Source organism: Acinonyx jubatus, chromosome A3 (genome assembly GCF_027475565.1).
Source record: "Acinonyx jubatus isolate Ajub_Pintada_27869175 chromosome A3, VMU_Ajub_asm_v1.0, whole genome shotgun sequence".
Taxonomy (NCBI): Eukaryota; Metazoa; Chordata; class Mammalia; order Carnivora; family Felidae; genus Acinonyx; species Acinonyx jubatus.
Genome location: NC_069388.1, coordinates 13,900,055 through 13,909,887, shown reverse-complemented (window position 1 = coordinate 13,909,887; position 9,833 = coordinate 13,900,055). Strand labels below are relative to the sequence as shown.

General features: G+C 55.4%; 1 long non-coding RNA gene across 2 annotated transcripts; it reads left to right on the top strand.

Annotated features, from left to right (window-relative positions):
• Positions 1–1,082: 1,082 nt before the first annotated feature.
• LOC128311102 (uncharacterized) lies at positions 1,083–7,517 on the top strand. Of its 2 annotated transcripts, none has more exons than XR_008289061.1 (2): positions 1,083–2,189; positions 7,043–7,517. It is a non-coding gene; the product is annotated as an uncharacterized LOC128311102 (long non-coding RNA). The 2 variants fall into 2 exon arrangements; XR_008289060.1 differs by lacking the exon at positions 1,083–2,189 and adding an exon at positions 3,577–4,435.
• The last annotated feature ends 2,316 nt before the right edge of the window (positions 7,518–9,833 follow it).

The following is a 9,833-nucleotide window of genomic DNA, read 5'->3' as shown; positions in this document are numbered from 1 at the left end:
GAATGCAAGAATTTGCATTTCTAACGAGCTCAGAGAACCTCATTTTGTGCCACCCTTGCCTCAGCTGTGTTTGGCTGGAAGAGGCGCCTGCCGGCGGAGTAAAGCTCAGGAGTCAGGCAGATGCGTTTCAAGTCTCGCCCCAGTCCCGTGCGGGCCGTGTGACCTCGGGCCAGTGAGTCGGTCTCTTTGCACGACTTCCTCATCTGATAAAAGAACTCCCAGCTTTCCCCTCAAACCTGCTTCTCCACAGGACCCCGCCCCCACCTCGGTATGTGGCAGCGCCGTTCTTCCAGAAGTTCAGCCCCAAGTACTTGAATCAGCTTTGTGGGCTCCCGTCCTCTCACACCTCACCCCCAGTCCGTCGGAAAGATCTGTTGGTTCTGCTTTGAAGGTGCCCCCAGAATCAGACCACTTCCCACCCCCTCCACTGCTGTCGCCCCGGTCCAGGCTCGCGTCAGTTCCCTCCGAGACCGTGGTGGCCACCTCCCCGTTGGTCCCTGCCTCCATCATCACTCCTGATACTCTGTGCATCACACACAGCCGGAGAGATCCCGGTAGAACAAAGAACCATCGTGTCCCTGCTCTGCTCAGGATCCCCCGTGGCTCCCCCCCTCAGTCAGAGTAAGAGCTGAAATCCCGCAGCGGCCTTCAAGGTTCCTGGAGATCTGATCTCAGCTCACCCTACACTACACGTACTCTGTTCCAGCCACACTGGCTTTCTTGCTCTTCCTCCTGCCTTCTACCTGGAACAGTCTTCTCCAGACAGTGGCCTAGCTCCCTCCCTCACTTCCTCCTGGCTTCTGCTCAAAGGTCACCTCCTCAGTGAGGCCCACCCTGATTGCTCACCTAATAACCGACCCCCCCCAACTTCTGCTCCCCCAACATTACCCCTGGCTGCTCCATATCCTGGCCCATTAGGTGCATATTTGTGTGCCTATTTGTTTATTTACTCTGTCACTATTTTTTTTTATGTTTTGTTTATTTTTGACAGGGAGAGAGACAGAGCAGGAGCGGGGGAGGGTCAGAGAGAGAGGGAGACACAGAATCTGAAACAGGCTCCAGGCTCCAAGCTGTCAGCACAGAGCCCAACGTGGGGCTCGAACTCACAGACCGCAAGATCATGACCTGAGCCGAAGTCGGATGCTCGTCCGACTGAGCCACCCAGGCGCCACATCTCTGTCACTATTAAAAGGCGGTCTCTATGACAGCAGGGTCCGAACCTGTTGTCTTGTTTATCTGGGCATGTAGTAAAATCCGCTCCTTTTGTGGTACAATCCTCCGAGTTTTGATACGTACATAGAGTCGTATAGTTGCCACCACGATCAGGCTGCAGAGCCGTGCATCGCCTCCAGAAAGATCTGCCCTTTGCCAACCCCTCCTTCCACCCCACCCCCCGGAAGTCACCGATCTGTCCTCTGCCCCTCAAGTCTTGCCTTTTCTAGAATGTCACAGGAACCAGTCGTACAGTCAATGGCCTTTTGAGACTGGCTGCTGCCACTCGGCATCGTGCTTTTGAGACTCATCCGTGTTGTTGCTTTCCTCGGTGGTCTATCCCTTTCGTGTTGCTGAACTTCGGGCTATGGTGTACCCGGGCTTCTTCGTCGCTCCGCCAGGTGAGGGCATCTGGGCCGGTTCCTGTTTGGGGTGATTGCGAATAAGCTTGTCGACGCGTTCACGGACAGGTTTTTGCATGAACACGGGGCGGTCGTGTCTCTAGGTTAAACACCCAGCAGCGGGATTGCCGGGTCGTAGGGTAGGTGGGGTCTAACCCTGGAAGAGAACGCAGACTGTTGTCCAGAGTGACATCTCCCATCCCCGCCGGCACCGCGGGGGACCCGCAGCCACTCGGCAACCCCACACCTGTTATGTTTTCACCGTTGTATCTGGCCAAGCAGGCGCTCAGGGAGTATCTGCTGAATGAACCAATGGCTGAACCGGATGCTGTCACACCGGGCGGTTCTCGGGATCGAGTGGGACAAAGTTTGGAAAGCACTGGCCACATGCCTCGCCCTTGAATGCACTCAGGACCTGAAGGTCATTGTTGACATCAGGGGCCACCTCCCCAGGGGCAGTGTCCCCAGCTCCACTGGACAAGGTCCCCGGCTCACCCACCTCCTCTGTTCTGATCTCTGGCTGCCTGAGCTCCGGGCTTGGGGGATAGAAAGGTCTCCCCTCCTCAGGAACCGGAGGTAAGAATCCCCCCACGCCTCGCAGGACCCCCAAACCTGCAAGCACATCCTGGGCCAACCTTGTGGCTCTCTCTGCTCCAGCCGAGGAGGAGCCCAGGAGCCTTGGGTCCCACTGTGTTTTCCTTGCCTCCACGCTGGAAGGTCCCCAGGCCGAGGAGGGGAGCGCATCTGTTTTCCTGGCTGGCCCCGTCCCTTTGAGGGGGCCACCGATGCCCCCGTCTGTTGCGGTTCCTCCCAGTTTGGCCGAGCTGCTCGGCCTCCCTCAGCCACCCCCAGGGGGACCTGTTTGCAAAGTCTTTTCACTACCTTTGCCTTTTCACAACGACCCCTCCCCTTCCTGCTATTGTTTTTCTAGGTTAAATGAAAACGCTCCCCTCTCCTAGCTGCAGAGGAGGCCCGCAGACAACGCCAAGCACAACAGGCCCAGCGTGGAGGGGGCCTGGGGCCTGTTCAGGCAGAGCGGGGGGCAGGAATGTGAGCTAACGTCGCGTGGGGCAGCGGCCGGCTGCGGTGGGGACGCAGGCAGGCGCGAGGGAGTCGTAGGCCTCCTTTCCGTCTCTCTCTGTGCTTCTTCCTCCCTCCTGCTTTTCTGATCGGAGCAAATAATCCCTGCATTATTCTCCAGTAATCCGTGTTATGACTTTCCGAGCACCTCCCACCAGCAGGAACCTGTGGCGAGGTGTGGGGGTGCGATCATAGAAACCCAGAGGGCCATGGGGGGGGGCGGCCGTGCCCTCGAGGGGACAACTGGCTATACCTGGAGACCCTTTGGGTTGTCATGACTAGGGGGCAGGTGCTGCTGGCATCTAGGGGTGGAGGCCGGGGATGCCGCCAACCTTCCTGCAGCGCACGGGACGGCCCCCCGCAACGAGGAGGTGTCTGGCCTAGAATGTCAGTAGTGCGGAGGCTGAAAAACCCCGATTTCTCACGATCCCGTTGTGTGAGACGAGGATACAGGGGTCCAGAAAGCTAAGTGCATGTCCAGAGACACACAGGCATGAAAGGGCAAGGCTATTTCAACCCAGAAAGCCTGGTCCTGCTGTCCTCCTGTGCCTCCTGCTATTAAGAGTTCACGGGCGTGGAAGGTGAGGGTGCTGGGAGGGAGGGGTTCATTCAGAGCCCGGGGGGGGGGGGGCGGGATAAAGGGGCCGGGAGGCGTTGGTGGTGGAGTTCTGGGGGCTTTCCGCAGAGGATGAAGGCAGGGGGCTTTGGAAAGATTCCCAGGGGAATGGGGGAGCCTCTCACCCCCACAAGCTCCTCTTCCGGCCGATCCGGGGAGCTCCCCTGCAGTACCAGACAGTGAGCAGCAGAGGGCGCAAGAGTTCCTCCGCCGCCTTTCCATCCACCTCTCGCTGGAGAGGAAAGAGGCGTGCCTCAAAGAAAATGCGGAAAATACAAAAAAGCAGAACAAAGAAATCGACATTGCCCACGTTTTCGCCTCCGCGGACAGCTAAAAATTTAAACAGTGAGCGTTTCCTCCCTGTCTTTTTCCGAGGCAAAGGTGTTGACGCTTTCTGTTTTGTTAGTTTTCCACCATAGGAAATGGTTTTCCACTCATCCCAGACGTGTGATCTCGTAGCCTGGGTTTTCACCAGAAGGTCCTGTCAAAAGACTTTTGCATCGTCTAACCGGCTCTTCAAATCACCCGGAGCCGCTGAGTGATGGCCGTGGAGTGGGGGTGTCTGCAGCCACGTGTACCAGGCTCCGTGGGCGGGGACGTTAAGAAGCTGGGGAGACAGACAATACCCAGGGACATTTCAGATCTGGAGCGACCCATGGGAGGGAAACCCCGGGGCGATGTGTAGGGGAGCTCCTGGGTGGTGGCCGCAGGGAGGCTTTCAGAGGAGGGGACGCCTGAAGGACCTGGATGATGACAAGGAGTCAGCCTGGGGAAGAAGGAGCTGCCGGTGGGTGCTTTTGATGAGGGAGCAGTGGGGCAGTTGCGGGCAAGGTACAGGCTTACAGGACCCCCCCCCCCCCCCATTCCGTGAGATATGTGAGATATTCCTCGGACACTCCTGGCTCCCCAAGAACAAAGGAAAGGGGTTTATGTTTGCCACGGTGATGTGGGAAACCAAGGCAAATGAAAAATTAAATTCCCTTACTGCCTACGGCCCATTGACAAGTCCTGGAAACCGGCACAGGGACCTCCCCCTAGGACCTCAGCTGCCTCCATGATGACACTTTGCTGGGGGCAAAAGGGAATCTTGGCTTAACATTATGCTGACCCCCCCGCCCAGGAACCTGTAAGTCTACTTTAACATATAAAAATTCCTTTGGAAGCTTTTTTTATCTCAACTCCTCCAAGATATACGCAGGCAATCATATGCCAAGCTTCTGGCCCCCTGATAGACATCTGAAGGGTCTCACGAGTGAGGTTTTACCAAACGGTAATAAAAGGCGTTTTCTAACATAGCCAGCCCCTCAAGGCCCTGGAAGCCTGGCTTCCCAAATACCTTCGAGACTTCCTCTATCCCTAACCCCTCCCAACCCGAGGGTATATAATCAGTTACCCATCACCACCCCAGTGCAGCCTTCCGGCCCATGGGTCCTGTCTCCATGCTTTAATTACATCACCTTTTTGGACCAAAGATGTCTTTAAGAATTCTTTCTTGGCTGTTGGCTCTGGACCACCCCACCCCAAAACTTCATCGCTTTCACCAGGAACACGCCTGGCATGTTTGAAGAAGAAATAGGCCAGGCAGGAGGCACCCGGCTGGAGGCCAGAGAAGGGGGGAGAGTGTGAACGGCCAGCCTGTGGGCAGCTGCAGTGGGGACGTGCCCATCACACTCTCTTGGGGCGAGGGAGCTGCAGGAGAAAACTGGGGGGCCGGTGCAGTCCTCCGACAAAACGTGACCTTGGCCCAGGCCAGGTGGGAGCAGTGGACAGAGAGGTGATCAGAGTTAGGATGTGCCTTGGAGAAAGATCCCTGGGGCTTGGTGAGGGATGGGACGTGAGGGACCACAAGGGGTGCCTCTGGGTCCCTGGAGAAGGAAGATCCCCTGCTCACCCCTTGCCTCCCCACAGCCAGGAACTCGCCAGCCCGTGCCCAAGGAGGGCATTCTGCTTTTTGACTTCCACGGTGGGGGTGAAGAGCAAGGTGCTGAACGAGGAAGAGGAAGGCCTCGGTGCCAGGAATCCTTTGCATTTCACTTTGAAAAATTATTATTCGTTCGCTCTTTCAGATTGCAAAAGTAGCGACTAGTCGTTGCGGCAACATTTGTAAAATACAGGTCGGCACAGAGCAGGGAACGATGGGTCTCCATGACCCCACCGTACAGAGACCCTTAGGCAGTCGGGGAAGGCTTCCTAGAGGAGGTGACCTTTAAGTTGAGATTGAATGGATGAGGAGGAGCCGGCCACGGGAAGAATTGGGTTTAACCGTTTCATTTAACCTGTAACCACTCTCCTTTCCATGCTTACTTCACTTCTCACCTTCTAGCATAGTTTATGATTTCCCCGTTTCTTTCTTTCACTTATTGTCTCTTCTCATTGGAATATCCGAGAGCTGTTTCGCTTGCCAAGGAATGCCACAGGCTTAAAACGGGGTCTGGCAGGTGGTAGAGACTTAATATGTCTTTGTTGAATGAATGAAGGCTGCAGTCGGGTGCAGCCTCAGATTTCCTGTTGGCAGCGAGTTCCCAGCAGCCCCAACGGATCAGTCAGGACAGGCAAAGGAGATCAACCCAGCAACAGCAGGGATTCAGAAACAAGAGGAGTCTTGGGAGTTGGCGAATCGCGGTGAGGTTCCAGCTGAAACCCAATCCGCTGGCTCCTAAATCACACGGGGTTTGCCTAAAACCCCAGTTAAGCCATTATACGAGCTGGGTGATCTTGGGCAAGTCAACTAGCCTCTCTGAGCCTCAGTTTCTACACCTGGAAAATGGGGATAGATAAGAGGTGCCTCCTGCCACGGTTGTTGAGAGGGTTAACAAGTTAAGGTCACGGGATAAACAGGGATCGGGGCCCTTGGGTTCGGTCTTGAGAATGACTCACTGTGGGTCCAGTCTGGGCAGGAGGGCAGCCGAGGTCAATGCAGAGCTCCCCTCCCCCTCTGCCATTCTGGCTGCCCCCACCTTGTCGATCGCCTCCACAGCTCCCATCACACCCGAGAGCTGTCCTTGGTGTGTGTCTTGTGGATTGTCCATCTCGCCCTCACTGGCCACAGCCCCCCCAACGGACTGTGACTCCATGAGAACGGGATCTCTGTCTGGCCCCACACGCCGTGGTGCTCAGTGATGCAATGAATGAGCATGTGGGCGAGAGAGCGAATGAATGAATGAATGAATGAATGAATTAGAGCGATGAGAAGCCGCAGAGCGAGAGAGGGGGAGGGGGTGCTGCTGAGGGGTTGCACTCCCGAGATGGTTTCCCAGGTTTCAGACGGTGGGGGATGGAAGTTGTAGGAACAGATCCCCAGGAAATACCAAGCGTCCCTGCGATATTACGGGGTTTTAAACGTGGCCTTAATGTGATTTTTGCATATTGGGAGTAATAAAAACGTAGGCGATGTGTGCCCAGAACACGCTCCCTGGTTCCATTTCCACTCTGCTCCTGAGCATTGCTGTTAAAGAGTCTGGTCCCGCGGGCAAAGGACTCCAGCTTCCTAGCGCCACACCTGGAATGCCCAGAGCGGTGGCCCGCCACCGGGCGTTCCAGGTCTTTGACAGCGCTGCACAACAAGAACGACGATTGACGTGGCGGCCGTGTTGACCGGCATGTGCACGGGGACACGCACAGACACCCTCCCCCCCCCCGACACACACACGTTACAGGGAACGGTACTCACCCTCCATGTGGAGCCCTCTGCTCTTCCTGGTTTGTCTGTTTCGCTTTTTTATTTTTTCCCAAGCGTGGCCATCACCCACCAGCTTGATTGCATGGCCCATTTAAAGGGTCACAGCTCGCAGCTTGAAAATCAGCAGGCCTGACGCCTTCCCTCTACGGATGCGGAAACTGAGGGAAAACCCGAGGGGGGCCCCGACCATCTTGCAGAGCTCACACAGCAAGTTAACGGCAAAGCCAAGGAGAAGGAACTTTGATTTCCCTTCCAGCGTGGACATCTGAGTCTGGCGGGTACTGAGGGTGAATCCTTCTCTGGAGCCCCGCCCTCTGAGGTCCCCCTCTGCCGCCTGGCTGTCTTCGCAATGGTCGCCGCTCGAGGAGAAGATCGTGTTTATGTCTCTGTTTTCTTTCCCGTCCCCACTGTACCAAAAATGCAATCTTCACGAACACGAGGGCTTACCTGTATTGCCTCTGCTGTGTCCCCAGCAGCCAGAAGGGTGTCTGGCACACAGTAGGTGCTCAATAAATCTCCGCTGAATGAATACGAGAATAAACGGAGCCGCTGGGCATCCAGGTTTTGAAGGAGTCAAGGCTCAGACCACATCCAGCTTGCACAAATAGACCTTTATTAACAGGCAGCAGAAAGCCTGACAAGCCTGCCCGGAAACCCGGCGGATTTCCACGTCCCTGTCCTTCTGGAGGCTCGGACAGTACTTTGCAGAAAAGGCTCCGTGGGGCAAAGACCACACGGTATTCTCGCAGCAGGGTTTGTTCAGCATCCGTGGGGGTCAGGGCAGAGGCCGTGTAGGCATCAAACCTAGGGTTTGAGCGTGCAATCCCCCAGATCAGCTCTGTCCACCAGAACCCTCTGCAAGGGCGGGAGGGTCTAGCACGGGCTAGATGTCGTCTCCCCTCCCCTTATCCTGAACAGCGCTGAGGTGGCCGAAGGGAGCGCCTTTCTAACAGCCCGTGCTCTGCCTCAGCCATGACTTTCACCGACAGCCCACTTCTGTCTCCCTTTCCTCACGCGTTAGCAAAGCCTCCAGTGTGGACCAAACGGCAAGCTGGTGAAGCCGCTGCCTGCGGGGTCTGATTACCTGATAGGGGTCCCCCCCACCCCCCCGCCTCCGGGGAGAAAAAATTCCTGACTCAAACAACTGGCCACTGCTAAAGTTGAGATCGAAATCAACTAATACATTTATGTGCCCCCGTCTCTGCAGAAGTAGCAGAAAGGTGAAATACATTTGCATGGGGACGCCTGGGTGGCTGAGTTGGTTGAGCGTCCGACCCTTGATTTCCGCTCAGGTCATGATCCCAGGGTCATGGGATCGAGCCCAGCACCGGGCTCCGTGCTGAGAGTGGAGCCTGCTTGGGATTCTCAATCTCTCTCTCTCTCTCTCTCTCTCTCTCTCCCTTGTCCCTCTCCCCAGCTTGCACTCTCTCTCTCTCTCTCCAAAATAAAACAAAATAAAAAAGTAAAAGGAAGAAATTAAATGTAATTAATCCAGACATCCAACACAACATCCAATCACAACATCCAGTCGTCATGTGTCTCAGAGTGATAATGGGGAAGGGTTGTGGCTAAGCCGGGCTTTCCTAAACAACTGATTTTTGAAACTGAAGGCTGAGGAGGGAGCCAAGGGAGGGCGAGAGGAGAAAACATCGCAGACGGAGGTAATTGCAAGTGCAAAGGGCCAGGGGTGCACCCGGTCTGTTTGGAGAACAGATCAAAGTGGAAAAGCAGTGAAGGCCGACAACTTTCTGTCCGTGCTGTCACAGCCAGGCTTTGGATTTTGTTCTCTCCCCGAATTTCCCCCACCCCCACCCCACCCCCCTGCTTTGCTTGGGATGCTGGCAGGTACCAGGTTGAGCAAAGCTCCGAAGAAGCCAGAGATTACCTCTTGAAATAAAATCCTTTGTATATACTTTCTGCGATAGGATCCAATTTGCTATTGATATTCTCTTTTTAAAAAAAGAATAATTTCCATTAGACTGAGGCCAGAATGCCCTGTGAAGCCTAGTGTGGTTTGCCAATTGATTCACAGAATGAAATCTTATCTAAAATCTTTTTATTTTATGCTATTAAGAACACAGGAGGGAGCAGCTGAGTAAAATTTTTCCCCGCCAGGTTAATGCACAGGGTCAGCTGAAAGTGGCCCCAGGGCTGTCTTAAAAAGATTGTCATTCGTGATTTCCCACTATTTTGTTTCCCGTTACCAGTAATTGAAAATTTTTTTCTTCCCTTCGGGTGAAGTTAATGGATTGACACCTCCTTATTAGCACCTCGGATCTTTACTGGCGACTCCTTCCCAGGGCTGGCATCACCCCCGGGTGCCCTTGGGAGGCGTGGGGCCAGCAGCGTGGTTTGCTCACACTTGGCGTTCCTCCGGCTGGCGGGGTGGGGAGGGGCGGTGAGGGGGTGGAGGGAATCAGGGGGTGTCCACGGTCCCAAGACCCCAGGCCACGCAGCCCAGAGCCCCCGGGGAGTCGCATCTGGCAGCTGACCCCGCGAGAAGCCAGGGAGGGCAGACGGGAAGGGGTGCTCTGTGCTTGGAGGAGGCCAGCCACTGGGCGGTTGTGGGACTGAGCGAAGAGAAAAAGTCATCAGCTTCTCCTGGCCAGGAAAAGGGAGGTATCTTCCCTCCCTCTGTCCTTGTCTCTTCCTTTAAAGATAAAGGGCTCTGATTTCTTCTTCATGTTTATTTTTGAGAGAGAGACAGACAGAATATGAGCAGGAGTGGGGCACAGAGAGGGAGGGAGACACAGAATCCGAAGCAGGCTCCAGGCTCTGAGCTGTCAGCACAGAGCCCGACGTGGGGCTCAAACCCACAGACGGCGAGATCACAACCTGAGCCAAG